This window comes from Lissotriton vulgaris, unplaced genomic scaffold (genome assembly GCF_964263255.1).
Source record: "Lissotriton vulgaris unplaced genomic scaffold, aLisVul1.2 SCAFFOLD_624, whole genome shotgun sequence".
NCBI lineage: Eukaryota > Metazoa > Chordata > Amphibia > Caudata > Salamandridae > Lissotriton > Lissotriton vulgaris.
In genome coordinates, this window is record NW_028255427.1 from 703,304 (window position 1) to 720,937 (window position 17,634).

General features: G+C 46.5%; 1 protein-coding gene and 1 long non-coding RNA gene across 2 annotated transcripts in view; one reads left to right on the forward strand and one right to left on the reverse strand.

The window, feature by feature from the left end:
- LOC147659130 (cytochrome P450 2G1-like) overlaps positions 1-17,634 on the forward strand; it is a 356,398-nt gene that overhangs the window by 47,555 nt on the left and 291,209 nt on the right. The window lies entirely within an intron of this gene.
- The window catches only part of LOC147659131 (uncharacterized), a 51,361-nt gene that overhangs the window by 11,835 nt on the left and 21,892 nt on the right, over positions 1-17,634 (reverse strand). The window lies entirely within an intron of this gene.

The following is a 17,634-nucleotide window of genomic DNA, read 5'->3' on the forward strand; positions in this document are numbered from 1 at the left end:
ATTGAGTGTTAATAAGAGGCGGCTAACGCCGGGCAAATACCGAAGGGTATCTTGGTCAAAACCGGACCTACCGCTCTACAATTGGCGTCCCAAACGTGGGGCCCATCAGTGACACGTGGATCCAGTGGGAGAGGTCCTGACGACAGAGTGAACGACTGCAACGATCGGGAGAGCTCCTGTCCGATAGACCCTCGTCTGACAGCCGATCATCCGAACTTCACTGATTCCGAACAGACCTCTCTCGAGTGATCTGCGGTCCTGACTGGGAACCATCAGGAGTGCCGCGACAGTCACGGAGAATAGAGGACGATCGGGCGCTGGATTCGGAAGACAAGAAACTGTCCATGCGGTCCGGGTAAGGTCGTGTACCACGACAAATTGCGAATTGATTGTTTGGAAAATACTAGTATTACTCTTCGAATTGTTGGTTCCCTCTGGAGAATCTCTGTCTGCAAACGGAGAAGAATAGAAAGATTCTCTCTCCCTTTGCAGGTAGTGAAGGGTAGGTAACGCAGACTTTTGTCCCCGTTGTAACCCGTCGTGCCTATTTTTTAACCCTGGGCATAGTGGGCGTAGTGAGGCTTCGCGGAGCTACGTGAAGTGGGCAAGAAACTACGCCCACCTCCGCACTCCGCGTAGCCCCACTACGCACCGCAGGCCTCCCTCCCGCCCTCCCTAAATACTTTAAATTAAAAGTGTAAAAGACTTAAAAGGCACTTACCTTGCCCGCCGCTGCCCGCCGCTGCCCGCCGCGTCCCCGGGGCTCGCTATCTTCATGAGAAATGCGCATGCGCAGCCGCCCGCGCATGCGCATTACTACACAAGACGGAAGCAATGAAGATAGCGAGCCCCGGGGACGCGGCGGGCAGCGGCGGGCAAGGTAAGTGCCTTTTAATTCTTTTACACTATTAATTTAAAGTATTTAGGGAGGGCGGGAGGGAGGCGGGTGGCGGCCAGCTACGCTCCGTCTGCGGAGCGTGCGTAGTGCCGGATTCTACGCCTGCTACGCAAAATGCGTAGAAGCCGGCACTACGCACACTCCGTGCACGGAGCGTAGATTCCCGCCCACCCTTACTATTTTTCTCCCCCACTGATTGATTGTTTGCCCGAACATTGTTTGTTCGAGGATTGTTCTCTTGAGATTCTCTCTGTCTACAAACGAGGACGAATAGAAATATTCTCTCTTCCTTTGCAGATAGTGAGGGGTAGTAACGCAGACTTTTGTCCCCTTTGTAATCCGTTGTGCCTATTTTTATCTCCCCACTGATTGTTTGATTGTCCGAACATTGACTGTTCGATATTGGTTCTTTTGAGGTATTCTCTGCTTGCAAATAACGAAGAATAGAAATATTCTGTCTAGTCTTTGCAAGTAGTGAAAAGATAGGTAGTGCGGACCTTTGTCCCCCGTTGTAATCTGTCATGCCTATCTTCTCCCCACTGATTGGTAGTTGGTTCAGCCCGGACCGCTTATTAGAGATGAACCATCCAGCTCCACTGGAAGGCACCCCTAATAAGGACATGTTCATGAAACATGGATTGATCGCCATTGCCTATAGCAAGCTATGGCATAAATATACAAAAAGGGATCAGAAAAGTCAGTGGCCACTGATAGGATCCTTCGATGAAGATAAAATAAGCGCGCTAGAAACAGCCCTTTGTAACAATAAGACAACGCCCACAATGCTCGATAGTCTCGGCATGTGGCGCAAAGAAACGGAACAACGTAAAAAGAGAAATGAAATTAGATTAGAGAAGGAGCTACGAAAGGCAGCTCACCTAGCTGCTAGAAAATTAGAAGAAGAGATAAAGGAGAGAGAGGAAGCTAAGCGGAAACAAGAAACCGAAACATCGAGTCAGTGTCCGGTTAGAACACCCTCTACGCTCTACCCTGAATTACCCTCGAAACAGCGATCCAACGATGATCTCTTATTAGGTCCTCCGATCATCTACATGCCCCCTCCATATGCCCCCTCCCAACCTTCAGCGCAACACCCACCGCCCCCAAGCACAGGCGAGAGTAGTACCAGGGCCTCGGTCCCCATGGCCTCCGCGCCGGCCGAACCCCTTGTACTAGATGCAGCACAAGCAACAATGTCAGATGACCTTGAGGCCCGAAAGACAGATCCCACGAGAACGAACAGGTTGAGCAAAGATGAGCGAGCAGGGATTGACAAGGTAGTGAGGACACTAGTAGAACGACAGGAGAGTGAGGGGCACATTATGGATATGTTCAACTCATATGCGGGAAGCCACAGACGACACTTTGTCGTACGATTGTGTTATCATGTCCTAAATGCTTATGAGGACCGATATCGAGACAAAGGTCCCGAGGGCCTAACGGCTCTGTATAGAAAGGTGGATATCGGGGATGAGGGCGAGTGTGACGTGACGGACCTCCTTGCGCGTACGCTTGAGGTTTTCCGCCACCTCACTGAACAAGGGTTGGAAGCTAAACCTACAACACCTGTAGCGACCGAACCACGAATAGAACAACCCAGCACCATGATGCCAATAAGAGAGGCTGCCCCCTACTGGGTCCCCCCACGAGGTCAAGGAACACACGATGATGTTAACCATCAAGATGCAAGAGGGAGGGTAGTGTACAACTGGGTCTACCAACCATGGGATCGGCAGGATATTCTGACGTTCCGAAAATCTCTACCTGATTTACGAAAAAACCCCACTGCCTTCTACACTGAACTAGGTACAGCCTTAGGTTCAACGATTATGACCCTAGCTGACATCGACTTGTTTTTCGGGTTATGTCTGCCAGCTGATGTGTGGCAGCAAATCCGGAAAGTCGACCACCTTGAGCTGTTCGGACATACCTGGTCACAACTCGATGGCATAGACAGACAACGAGAGCCTGGACAGAAGCCTCTGAAATCCATTTTAGAACTCCCAGACAAAATTGTGCAGAAACTGAAGACCCTGATCCCAGAAAAGAAAGTAGACTGGTCGATAGTAACGGCCTGTCGTCAGAAACCCCAGGAAGACGTATCAGAGTACTTCTCCCGGTTTGAAACGGTGTTCTCCGATGACAGTGGCCAGAACATGACCACTGCAACCGGACACCACCTGTTTGTCCAGAATTATGTCAAAGGTTTATCGCAGGAGATCTCTCGGAAACTGCAGGCCAGCGAGAGTAGTTGGGCGGCCTCCAAACCCGCGGCTATCCTCCAGATGGCCCGATATTATGAACATCAGAAAAACAAAAATGATAGGGTAACTGAGAAGAAGAAAAAGGATTTGAAAGAGACGGTGATGATTGCACAGTTGCAAGGGGTGACTATAGGACGAGAGCAGTACAAGGGAAACTACCAGACGAATGCCCCTAGGAACCCACCCCCTAAAGACCGTACTCCTGCACCCTATGTTGGACGTAAAGATATTAGCGAAGACCAATGCGCATTTTCAAGGGGTTCGGCCACTGGAAATCCCAGTGTCCGGTTTTGTCGGAGATGAATAAGAATAGGGACCCCCGAGACGTAGCGGGTGGTCCGAGAAATAGAGGGCAGGGACGAGGATCCACAAATGATACAAAGAACGACAGATCAGGCAGACCGAACGCATTTGACCGTCCCCGACAGAACCAGTACCAACAGTCTGACTGCGACGACACCCACGACTTCGCATAGGACTGCCTAGGGCAAGGGAGGGATCCAGTCGAGCTCTATGTTGACCAGCAAGGTCCTTATGTCACCGCTAAGGTCCTGGGTACGAAGTCTCCATTTCTGGTAGACACTGGCGCAACACGTAGTGCGTTATCTAAAGGACTGATTCCAAGGGCAGCCATGTCTGGCTCACTTGTAACATCGATAGGTTTCGATGGGACGCCCTCCACTAACCCCTTGTCCACACCGATCTCCTTTGACTTAGAAAATAACATCACTGACACAACATTTTTGCTTTCTTCAAATACCTCTGACGCCATTATGGGACTTGACTTATTGAAACATTTCCGGGCCACTATTAGGTGTTCGCAAGATAGAGTTCGAGTCTTTTTGTATGACAACCCGACCCTGCTCAGACTTTGTCCTTCCCGATGCATGCTTTCCATCACTGACGCTGACTCGTCCCTACTTGACACTCTGCCCCCGTATCTGTGGGCCAAAACTGACTCGGACGTAGGACGCATGATGATCGACCCAGTGCACATAACTGTCCGACAGGACGCAATACTCCCAAAACTTCCACAATATCGGATATCGCCAGAGGGCGAGAAGGCATTGGTAAAGATTATCCAGTCCTTGATAGACGCAGGAGTGGTAGAGGAAGTAGTTAGCAATGTCTGTAACAGCCCTATCCTACCCATCATAAAGAAACAAGGAGAGGGAGATGAGAAAGCGTACCGCTTCATCATCGACCTACGAGAGGTCAACAAAGTGGTTGTACCTCAGTACCCCATAGTCTCAGACATCACCACTATTCTGACTCTGATTCCTTCTACGGCCACACCTTCACTGTCATTGATCTGAAGAACGCCTTCTTCTCTATCCCCATCCACCCAGATAGCCGATACCTTTTTGACTTCACCCTCAAAGCCCGCTCATATAGATTCTGTCGAGCACCCCAAGGCTACAATGAAAGCCCCAGCATCTACAGTCAGGCCCTCAAGAGACAACTGGACGCAGTCCAGTTACCAGATGGAGTGGTACTGATACAATACGTTAACGACATCCTTTTGGCGGCCGACACCACTCCACTTGCAGTCACAGCCACCATCCAACTCCTGCACTTCCTTGCAGAAAATGGTCACAAGGTCTCCAAAAGGAAGCTGCAATTCTGCCAACCCCAGGTAACTTACCTAGGCCACCTTTTGTCCAAAGACGGAAGAAAACTTACTCCCGATCGAATCCAAACCATTCTAGAGGCCCCTGTCCCTAAAACCCAGAAACAAGTCCGTTCCCTCTTAGGCCTCACTTCCTTCTGCAGACAATGGCTGCCAAATTTCAGCCTCATTGTGAAACCACTGCTTTCTCTACTGGCTAAAGATGTCCCCTTCCCACTCCCTTGGACCACCGAATGCCAATCCTCCTTCATAGAATTGAGAAGTGCCCTCTGCTCAGCCCCTGTCCTAGGAACCCCCGACTACACGAAGCCCTTCTCCCTCTACACTCACGAAAGGGAGGGATGTGCTTTGTCTGTCCTGACCCAGTCCATTGGCCCAAAGCAACGACCATGCGCTTACTTCTCTGCCACTCTTGACCCCGTAGCCAGAGCTTTGCCTGCCTGCCTTCGAGCTGTAGCTGCTGCTGCTATCTCTATCCAACAAAGTGAGGGGATCGTACTCTCAAACTCCCTCACAGTGCTGGTACCCCATGCGGTTGATACCCTCCTGAACCAGACCAAGACGCAACACCTGACTAGTGCACGACTGACTGGGTACGAATTGACTCTGCTTGCACCCCACATCACCCTGAAGAGATGCACCACACTGAACCCAGCGACTTTGTTACCCCTACCAGAGAACGATCCAAATGTGCCCCCTGTACATGACTGTGTGACCCTCACAGACGAACAGACTAGGAGTAGGGTCGACCTCAGAGACACAGCTTTCCCTGACCCTGACGGAGAGCTGTGGGTGGACGGTTCTTGCATCAAACTCCCCGATGGCACCACCTCAGCTGCTTATGCAGTTACCACGGCCCGAACTGTAGTAGAGACAGCCCGCATCACACAACGATCTGCACAGGCAGCAGAACTGATTGCCCTCACACGAGCATGTATCCTGGGGTGGTTCACCATTTTGGGCTCCTTTGGAAGGAGCGGGGATTCCTGACCTCGCACGGCACCCCCATCTTACACGGAGATCTAGTCTCCGCCTTAACTGAAGCAGTCCATCTTCCCAAACGACTAGCAGTAATAAAATGCCAAGCACACAAGAAGGTGACAGACATCATTGGACAGGGGAATGCACTGGCCGACACCACTGCCCGAACCACAGCTGAGAATAGGACGACACACATGTACGTGACCAGGTCACAAGCAGAGAAATGGAAAGAAGCTAGGGAAACCATTAGGGACATCCAACTGGCCAGCTCACAACACGAATTGACTGAATGGGCATGGGTGGGACTGAAAGACGACGAAGGCTGCTGGCGGACAAAAGACACAAACAAATGGCTGTTACCCGATTCCTACCTAATCCCCATACTGACCATGACACACTCCCCTGCACACATAGGATCAGCCCCCATGACCGAGCTTGTCTCCAAAGTTTGGCACAATGACAAGATCGCAGACTCTGCCCGACGTCTGGTCCAACAATGTCTGATATGCTTGCAACACAACCCTGGGAAAGGAACTGTAGTACCCCGGGGAGGGTTTGGGGTTTCCAATCATCCGTTTGAAGTCCTGCAGATGGACTACATCCAGCTGGATAGATGCCAAGGCCTGAATTATGTACTTGTTGTAGTGTGCGCATTTAGCAAGTGGGTGGAAGCCTATCCAACCCGTGACAACACTGCCATGGCCACTGCAAAGGTACTGCTAAAGGAATTCTTCCCTCGCTACGGCCTTTGCCGAATTTTGTGGAGCAACAATGGCCCCCACTTCGTAGCCGAAGTTATCCAACTCATCTTGAAGGGGTTGGGTGTAAAACAGAAGTTCCACGCAGTCTTCCACCCCCAATCTGCTGGACTAGTCGAACGACATAACGCCACCTTGAAACTCAAGTTAGCTAAGATAGTGGCTACCACAGGACTGAAATGGCCAGACGCTCTCCCACTGGCATTGCTATCAATGCGTTCCACCCCCACCAAACATCACTTGACACCTTACGAGGTCGTTTTCGGCCGGCCCATGAACGTCTGGTCTGCACCAAAACCAACTTCCATTCATGACGTCCCGGACGTCCTAATGTCTGATTACCTGTACCAATTGACTAAGACACTGTCTGTTATCCACCAACAGGTGCTGCATGCCATTCCCGATGCTTCCAGGGGTCCCGGACACGCCATCCAACCCGGGGACTTCGTACTGATCCGAAACTTCCAGCGCGCGAAGAGTCTGGAACCCCGGTGGACGGGCCCCTGGCAAGTCTTGATCACCACCCGAACAGCTCTTCGAGTGGAAGGAAAGCGCAATTGGGTGCATGCACACCATTGTAAGAAGATCTCCTCGACCCTGACGACGACCGAAGACGTGGCCACCCAAGAAGAGCTCCTGAACAAAGATAGACCATCCCTGAACTGTTACCCTGATAAAGAGACTCTTGAACTGACAGAATTTCCCGATCCCACTGTGCCATCCAGAGAAGGGTATAACCTGCGACGAAAGGAGGGAGCTTCGGCTAAGCAGTTCACTGACTGAGTCATAATTCTCAGAACTGTAGCCTGACACTACTAAGGCTGCCAGGAGAGAAACCAGACGAAGTTTGTGGTTCTGCCCGCTACCGAGCCCCATTGAAGGTGATGGAAGCGCCCGACAAGAAGATGATGGAAGCCCCCGACACGAAGATGATGGAAGCAACCGGACAACCGAAGACTCGCTACAGAAACCCAAAGACTGACAAAATCCACAGTTCAAAGACTATTGCACTTTTCATCGCCCTTCTCTTTTGCCTCCTCCTCATGACCGCCCTCTGGATTGTGGAAGAGAGCACACCAGCTCATGAGACATTCCTGACCACTGCACAGCCTACCACAATGAAGGAACATTATATGATTTCTCTTTTACCCCAGCTCCGAGAAAGGCGTAAGGAGTTTTGGAACAACTCCTTCAGGCAACTGCTGCACCAGCACAATCTTGCTACCAATGCCACCAACTGCTGGATCTGTGGGTTGCTACCCCACGCCACTGGACATTCCATACCCTTCATCCCTTCACCCTTCTCAGTTCACGGCTCCTGCCTTGCTTGGCTGATCCTCTTGCAAGAAAGCTATAGGGATAATGCCACCTCCAGCAGAACTATGACACACTTCTTTCATGAGGTCTGGCAGAACAAAACAAGGAAAACTGCTGCACACTTTTGCCCCCTGACATCCAACGACTCTATCCACATGGACATCCCTATCAAAGAACGGATCGAAATGCAAGTGTTTAACAATCCGACCAGACCCACTTTCTCCTACCTTCGGAAACGAACAGCTGCCACCCTGACTGTGGCCCTATCCGTCATCAACGTCACCGGCCTTATGTGCATCGAAGGGCTTGGGACACAGCTGGTAGGCCGCAGCGCTTGCCGCATCACCAGAACTCTGGATTCTACTGATCCACCCTCTTTTGTCTCCTCTCCGAGCATGTACTTTGTTTGTGGTACAAAGGCTTACACCTGGCTCCCCAAAGGTTGGGGGGGGCACCTGTTATATCGCCTTCGTCCTTCCTCCGACCTATGTGGCTCCAGCAAATCATCACAGACAGAAACGAGCCAAGGACATTGAGCAAGCCGACTCCACCGGGGCACAGTTCCTCGATGCAATGAAGGGACTTGTTCCACTCTGGGGCACGATGGCAAACAGCCGTGCCATCCGACATTTGACCCAGGCAGTTGAAACAATGATGAACATTACAGCTGGCATCCTCACAAACAATACAGCCGAGCTTCAAGCGGTCCGCCTGGTGGCTCTCCAGAACCGCCTTGTTCTAGATGTGGTTCTAGCGGATCGTGGAGGAGCATGCCGCATCATTGGGTCCAGCTGCTGCACATATATAACTGACCATTCACCCTCAGTATACAAGGCCATTGAACACCTCCACAGACTTTCCTCAGAAGTTCACCAGGAACAAGAAGAATGGTCGCTTGGTGGTTGGTTCTGGAGTACTGTAAAGAACTGGGGGTGGAGGTTATTTACGATTATACTGATTCCTGTTGTTGTGATATGTGGGTTCTGCCTAGGGATCCAATGCCTGCTGCCTCTGTGTTCACTATGTGCAAACTGTATCTGCCCTAAGACTTTGGACTTCGAAAAAGAACGCATGAGAGCATTGTACTATGTCGATGTTAGGAACTTGATGAAGATAGACATCGATTAGACAAGCTGGCTAGATATGTTGAAAAGGGAGGACTGTTGAAATCTAGTTTGCGACATCAACATTATCGGCGCCATCTTGCCCCCTTTTTTAGGCCCATTCATGCGCGTAAGTGGCAGCCATTTTGTATGCCATGGCCTCTCTGCCCACTGCCGATAGCCAGCGCGTCTCTCTCTCTCTCCCCTAACCTCGCAGGCCTCCCCTGCGCGCTGACAGCCCCCGCTCTCACACGTTTGGGCCATAAACCCCTCTTCAGCGCAATTCTGCCTCGGAACCCCATCCTGTTCCTGGCTCAACACCTCCCTCCATTCCTTTCATGATCCCGTATCCTTTGATAAACCCCCCTTTTCCTCTGTGCCCGATTGTCCTGCTCACTCCCAGGCCGCCACATGGCCCTGCGGATGCTATTTATTGCCCCCCCCCATACAGTAGGAAGCTTCCTCTATCAAAGGATCCACAACTGATCAATGCCCCCACCCCATGAGATCCGATCATCCCCATGTATTCCGGGAATCGACGGGATGCCCAGCTGCGCGACAATCGACACCTGTTGTGACCGGGGTGGGGACTTCTGCTGTAAATGTGTGTGGGAACGGGCTTGAAGTGGGGATTCCGAGGATGTCTTTCCGCACATCAAAGTGTCGACAGAGATGTGTTTTATGTAATAAAGCAATAAACTTGTGTATAAGAGGCCAGGCCTCAAGGATGCGGGTAGAGCACCTCGGGAAGATAGCTTGTTTTCTGAGTTGACGTGTTCTGCTCCGTCGGAAATAAACTCCTGTTTCCTGCCTTCCAGTCTCCAGCGCCTGCCTCTTTGTTTGGTAATATTGAGTGTTAATAAGAGGCGGCTAACGCCGGGCAAATACCGAAGGGTATCTTGGTCGAAACCGGACCTACCGCTCTACAAGAATAGCAATTCACCTGCAAGAAGCATTCTAGAAAGAACTTGAAACGTTGTTGAAGCATGACATCATTGAGCGCTCTGCTGGTCTCACCCCTTATGTGTGGCCTATAGTGGTAGTGCCAGAAAAGGACAGTGGAGGAACAGTTCAAAAATGCGTAGATATGCGCCAGGCCAACAAAGCAATCAAGAGTGAAATACATTCAAATCCACACACTGCAAACATGATTATGCAGCTGAACAGAGCCAAAGTCTTTCCCATTCTGGACCTGAACGAGATATAACATCAACTAGAATTGCAAGAAAACTGTAGTTATATTATCACCTTTTAGACTCATGTTGATTTGATCAGATACAAAAGGTTGAGTTTTGGGGTGTCATCTGCTACAAAAATATTTCAAGATGTGATACCTAGAACCTGTTATGCATTCTTTCAATTACAGTGATGACATAATGGAATTTTGAGACCACATGGAAGGAGCATGATAAGGGTCTTTAACATCTATTCTTCAGAATGTATATAACGCATGGATACCCAGTACTGGGAGGCCTGTCAGGTAGCCATACGCTATATAAATTCTGAAGAATAGAATTGAAAGTGTGCAGTTAGGTAAAATGGAGGTCTAAGTGCTGAAAAGGGTGAATTTCTCAAAACGACACTCAAGTTATTTCGATACATATTCTTAAGGGGCAATGACTCCTGACCCAGATAAAGTACAACCACAGTCAACCACAAAACCCTCACAAGTTGTCACTATGATACGATCCTTCTTGGGCATAGCCAGCCATTGTTATACGTACATCCATGACTTTTTCTCAGTGAGTGCCCCATTGAGAGACCTGACTAAATAAAATTCCCAATTCCAGTGGTCCTCTGGATTTGAACAAAGCTTCAAAAGGATACAGTATACCATTGAAAATGGCACTGAGATGGCTTACTTTGATCCTAGCTTACATAATGTATATGCAAGCCCCTTGGGACTGGGAGCAATCTTTGTTCTGCAAAATGTACATTCAAACACTAGGTGACACATCGTGGTGTATGCCATCCGAAGCTTGTCTGACACACTATGGGCCTATTCTCAGCCAGAGAATGAGAATCTGACTGTGGTGTGGGTCTGCAAATACTTTCATGTGTTCTTGTACAGAAAGCATTTCTCAATTGTTACCGACCACTGCATTTGGAAACCTTAAAACTAAGATGATCCCTCGCATTGAGAGGTGCATGTTGAATTTACATAAGTACAACTTTACAATTGTGCATAAGCCAGGCAAGAACCTAAACTTTGCAGATAACTTTTCATGAGTTGCATTACATTAACATGGCTCAGTATCAAAACAGCTGAAGAGTATATCAACTTCATTGTGACGTCCAGCATGACAGCCGCCATATCCATTAAACAGATCCTTGCTGCTACAAAATCCGATAAGACATGCTTGCCTTTAAAGTCTTCTTTAAAGGCAAAGTATTTGACCTATGAGTGATGATGTTGAATTTCAAGAGTAAAAAAATGTGCAGGAGGAACTCTCTGTCACTAAAGAAGGCATTGTGTAAGGAGGCTCCATGATAATCATATATGAGAGTCTCAGACAGCAAGTCATTGAACCTGCTCATGAATGGCATGGTGGCATCGTCGCCACCAAAAGAACCCTGAGGGATTGAGTGTGGTTTCCACGCTTGAACGAAAGAGTTGAGAGGGAACTAAAAGAGTTCCATCTATGAAATTGCATTTCCCCTAAGGTGACACAGCATCCACTAACTATGTCTGACTTTCCTACACATGTGGGAAAGAATGGCTGTAGTTGACTTTATTTAATTGTAGTCATTAATGAGTACTCCCATTTTCCTCTGGTGGAGGAAATGTCATCAACAACTCATGACAAGGTCATTGAGCTGCTGGACATCTTTCCCATATGGGGCATCCCAAGCCTCCTTAAATCTGACAATGATCCACTGTTCAATAGCAAGGAGTTTAAGGAGTTTCTAACTAGACTTAATGTTAAGCATAAAAAAGTACACCCTCGTGGCCCCAAGCTAACCGTGTAGTGGAGCAATTTATGGCCACCCTAAAGAGAGTGATCCAACGTGCCTCGATTGAGGAAATCGAGTTGAATCAAGTCTTATGTGAAGCCCTACATGCTTCTCGTATAACTCCTCACTCCACTACAGGTGAGAGTCCTGCCACCTTGCTGTTTGGGAGAGCTGTAAGAACCAAACTACCACAGTGGACCACTGAAAGAACTCAGAATGCTGACGAAGTTCATGCCACAGACACTACTTGAAAATGTCAAATGAAGATGTATGCTGATCAGCGTTGGAGAACTCAGGAAATCGTTTTCGATGGAAGTGACTGGGTTCTTGTTAAACAAAAAGCTAGCGTAAGAACGATCCTCCATTTGCTGCTAAGCCTCTGAAAGTTGTGGCGCTCAAGGGATACATGATAATGGCGCAACATCCTGGAAAATCCATCACAATGGATTTGTCACATTTAAGACATCTACCTTGGCATTCATTGGCCCCTGTAATCCCAGATGGGGCAACCACACCTTCCCGCCTAGATCAAACATTAACTCCTGTATCCTCAGTGTCCACTCAGGGTCCATCTGAACTACCTCATACCACTTGATCTGGCCAAACAGTGCGAGCACCTAGCTGACTTATTGAAGAAATCTACTGCTGTTGTTTACACCTTTTTATTTAACAATGGGGGAGATGTAGTGACTTAAGACTATGAGCAGACTCAAAGAAAATAATTACATACCAATATGGGAGGTGTTAAGGTTTAGGTATTATTGGTTAGGAAATATTGAGAAGTTCAGTTGAATGTTGTACTCTGAGTACTAATGATGTCAGTCACAAGTTACGTATGTGGCGTGGTCATTTTTCATGCTTCTGGAATGGGAAGGCTGCAACACCCAAGTGGTAGTGTACCTGTACAACCGGATTGTTGCCTTAGAGGAGTAGTGCTGATGGCAGTGGAAGTGTCCACACTAATGCCAAACCCACTAATGCCCTGGCAAACTGAAAATTGCCAAACCACTGATACTTACTTCATGTGTCTGCAGTGTTGTAGGAGATGTAGCCTAGTCAGTGGCACCCGCAACGCAAGTGTGTACCATCGAAAGGGAACAAAGCGGGTCGACAAGATACTCCAAGAATATGCTGTTGTGTTGGGGTACATTTAGAGACTGAGCCTTCTGTCTCATAATGTGCATTAGTCAGAATAAGTGGGACTTTGTATTACTGAGACATCTGCACTTCATAATGGCAAGTGCCCGTGATGGGTGCAGAGACATCACTCGGGACTAGAAAAGTACTACTGGCAAGTAACTGAGGCATATGATGTAGCTAACACAGTACTGTGGGCTGGATTAGGGTCACTAAACCCCAGGGGGCATCAATAGAAATGCAAGGACAGCAAAAAACGCAATGCTCCCTGCAGGTAACTACATGATACACAGGAAGACATGTAAGCAATTGGATGATCTATTCAAGTCAAGTCAAAACCACTTTATTCGGTGAGTTTATATCACCATAAAAGCTTGCTAATCAGAGGAGAGCAAATACAAGCTGCAGATTAAATATTCACTTCAAGGAATAATCACAACCCATATCAGGGTGAACACTTTTAGTCACTAAATTAATCTGAGCTCAACGCCCTCATAGCTATGGCACAGAGCAGACAGGCTAAACTTAGGAGCAATGTGTAACGAATTATGTAGCACCAAAACAACAATACATTAAAAGTCAATAAAATCAAAATGAAAATCAATGAAAATTCCAAATTGAATTACAAAAATTCAAATAAACTGTAATAAATTAAATGACACCAACATGACAAGAATCCAATAAGGGGGCTCTGAATTGTTTAAGTTTTAAACAAAAATAGAGCCAAAAAGCACAAAGAGCCTATGATAGTTAATGGTCGTGGTAGACTGGAGGTGGACCATGATGGAGTGCATGTCAAATTCACCAACCAGGCTTGTCCTAGCCATATATATTGCCTTTTGACAGTCTTTTACTGCAAAATCCACCTTAGGAAAACAGTTCTAAAGCCCTGCAGGACCGCAGGGCACTTAAAAACTCAAAATTGTCAGGCAAAGGATAAATAGAAGAGTTCAATATAGTACCAGTTGCTACTAGTCAGCAGGGCATTTGCACAAACACTCTCTTGTATCTTGGTGTATCCCTGTAGCTAGAACAGATGGTCAGCCTTACCCACTTTGGCCGTTTTCAAGATGATGCACACCTTCTGCCACACTCAACTTGGACTCTGAGGGCTAAGGGCATATGCAAAGAGTGTACAATGGTAATTCTAGTGTTCTCTTACAACTGATGCTAATATGCAATTTGATATCAAAAAGGGGGCTGTACCACACAGCTAGATTGGTCCAATAAATTACAAAAAAGTGAAATATCTAGCTGATCATTTAATTTGGCTGTCAATTATTATTATGAATATCTTTATTCGGCAATTTTCACCATAAAAGAACACAATATATAAAACATTTCACTTCTGATAAAAGATTATATAGTACAGTAGGAGCAATGACACATCATTCACAGTTCACTGGCAGTAAAATCGTCCTTAGCTAGTGGACTTTCCGGTTTGAAGTTTCAACAAACGGCAACGTGTCGTCCACGCACTTCCTAGGAATTTGGCCACCCCACAGATCATACTGGCAGATGAAGAGTCTGTAGAAAGGACACGTAATGCCTGGCTATGGCACCTCAGTCCTAGTTCCCTACAGACGGGTTTCAACCAGAATTTCCGTGCCCCTTTGTAAGATGGGCAAGCGAAGAACAGGTGAGCCACCGATTCCTTAGGGGCCGCACAACCCGGGCAACCATACGAGCTAGCATCTGTATTCTTCCATTTACCCGTAAACTCGTACACCGGGAGCGTCCCATATCGCAATTTTAGGTACAGCGCTCGATCCAATGGTTTAGTTATTAGATCTAAAAAGGGTTCCATTTTGCGCGTACACTTAATAGACAAAAATTGGTCAGTGAGAGAGCCCAATTTCCTAGACTTCATAACGTTGTTCTGTACCCAGTCCCAGTATAGTTTTTTTATGACATCTTTCGGTGGTGGTGACTGCAACTCCCATGCCTCTCTGAGACCCAAAGTGAAAACCAATTCCTTCAGGTTATTTAACCATGCAATTTTTTTACAGGTGTCCAGTAAAAGTAGTTCATCTAGTCCTTCTGCATACTTTGCCAGCTCTTCAGTTCTTCGTAATCGGGACCTGTCAATTATAGAACAGACTAAGACCAAAATCACAAATAAAATGGTCTACATCATTTAATTATTCCTTATTTGGAAATGTATTATACATGTTTTAGAAATACTCCTGGTGGAGATAGGCAACACGTCACAATTTACACTATTTGACAAATAGATTAACAAAAGTGAACAATAAACACAAATAAAACAAATTCCAGGAGTGGTTTCACAAAGGAATACTTCACAAGTGCAAAATCAAGTGGAGACACACATACATATATCAATTGAAAATATTACCAGTCAAGGAAAAAAACAATAAGGTACCTCATATAACCATCAAGACTTATTTAAATGGAACAAATGTGGGATACCATCCAACAGGGGGAATTCGTTTTCATGCAAATGAGGATATACATTTTGAAACGATTATTCTCCTCAAATGCCATACAATTTTTATAAAACAAACCGTTTCCCTGTTGGTGAAAGTGTGCCAATATGTTTCAAATTCTTTTTTTTTATTGAGACTTCAAATGGCACAGAAACATACAAAACAGAGGTAAAATCAGATATTAGCCAAAAATATTACTACTGGTCATATAAAATGAGAGAAGAACAATAAAAAAGATATTCATAATATCCAAATTCATCCGTAGCCATAATATAATAAATACACATTAAACACATTATTATATGTTTCAATTTATTACTACATCCTTGCACTCCTCCAATTTTTGACTGGTGCCTAAATCCAAATGGGGCATCTCCCGTTTCTTCCTACCCTTGAGTTCATATAGAGCAGCCTCCAGATTGTGTATGCCAGAAATCTGGACAGCCACATCAGGAAGGACGGGGCATCCATATCCTTCCATGCGGTTGAGATAAGAATACGGAGAAGTGCAACGGATATAAAAACCAGGACTTCTATCTCCTCTTTAAGGGCTAGCTTGCTTTCGCTTCCTAAGATCATTAAGGTTGGGGATAGGCAGATCTTCATGCCTAGCAGCCCCTCCCAGAATAACTCGATCTCCCTTTTGATTGCGCCCAGCTTGTCACGTGTATAAAACATATGTAGGAGATTGGCCGGCCCTTTCGAGCATCTAGGACAGCTGTTATCTTCCCTTTTACCCCATTCAAACAGTTTAGCCGGTGTATAGTATAAATTAAAAAGCGTTTCAAAATGTTGGGCTTTTAAATTAGAGGAGCGAAATAACCTTTTGTCCAGATACAAAGCTTTATCTGAATCCACATCTGGATCTTCTAATTTTGTGGCCCAAGTGACTTTAATCCACATCTGGATCTTCTAATTTTGTGGCCCAAGTGACTTCATTTTTTTCCAAATCATCTTGGATCCCGTCCAGTAAATCTTTATAAATAACTTTAATCCGACAACCTCCCTTTCTCAGATAATCCAATATGCTGCATCTTTCCCCTGAGTCGATACGTGGTCTTTTTGCTTTAATTGTCTGGACAACTTGGGCATATTTAAAGTCTTGATTACTGTCCATGTTAAACTTCTTTTGTATATACCCCAGGCTTCTAACTTCTTTTCTTTCCATAATATCTCCAACTGTTAAGATTCCCTGCTGCTCCCAGTACTTCCACATGCCATCCATGCATAGATTTGGGAGTAATCCTGAGTTCCACAAAGGGGTATAATAGTTAATTTTAGGAATTCCTAGCAGTTTTAGAATTCATTTCCAGAGCCCCCAGACACTATGCATTGTCTTGTACCTCATTTTCCTATAATACCGTCTCTCTGTCTTTCTTAGTAACACCCCTGTCGCCTCCTGTCCTAGTATTAATTCATAGATCGAGGGGAGGTTTCCATTCCTATATTCCCCAATAAATGTATTCTCATCAGGGTCAAATAAAACTGCCATTTCAGTTAACAAACAGGCCCAGTGATAGTACCTTATATTCGGAACCCCCAGGCCTCCCCTTTCCTGTGGGAGGGACATAAATTGTATCGAACGTCTGACTTTCCCGTACTGCCAAGAAAAATTCATGAATGTTACTTCTATAGATTTAATGATGTTTTCCTCTATTAAAAAGGGGATGGCACGAAACATATATAACTTTTCGGGGAACATTTTGGCTTATGCTGATGACTTGGCAGTTATCACGGTGGAACCACCCTCAGCCTTACAGGCATTGGTTGGAATTACCAAGGTATATGGGAGGTATTCAGGATATAAGCTAAACGAGGGGAAGACCCAAGTGATCTGCTCCCAGAATAATCTGGTTGAATCTGATTCTAGATACGTTAGCTCGGCAGTATATCTAGGAATAATGATCAATGCCTCACCCAAGCTTATTATCAGGGATAATTTTACTCCATTGCTGAAGTCGATGGAGGCTGAGCTTAAAAGAATGGACTCACTACATCTGTCAGTAGTAGGGAGGTCCAACGTCCTGAAGATGACTATGTGTCAAAATACTTTTTATGGCTTCTCTTCAGGGCTGTGACTAGGGTCTGTGAAACCAAATAGAAAATAATTCTTATTTAAAAAAGGGTCTTTTTAACTAAACAGT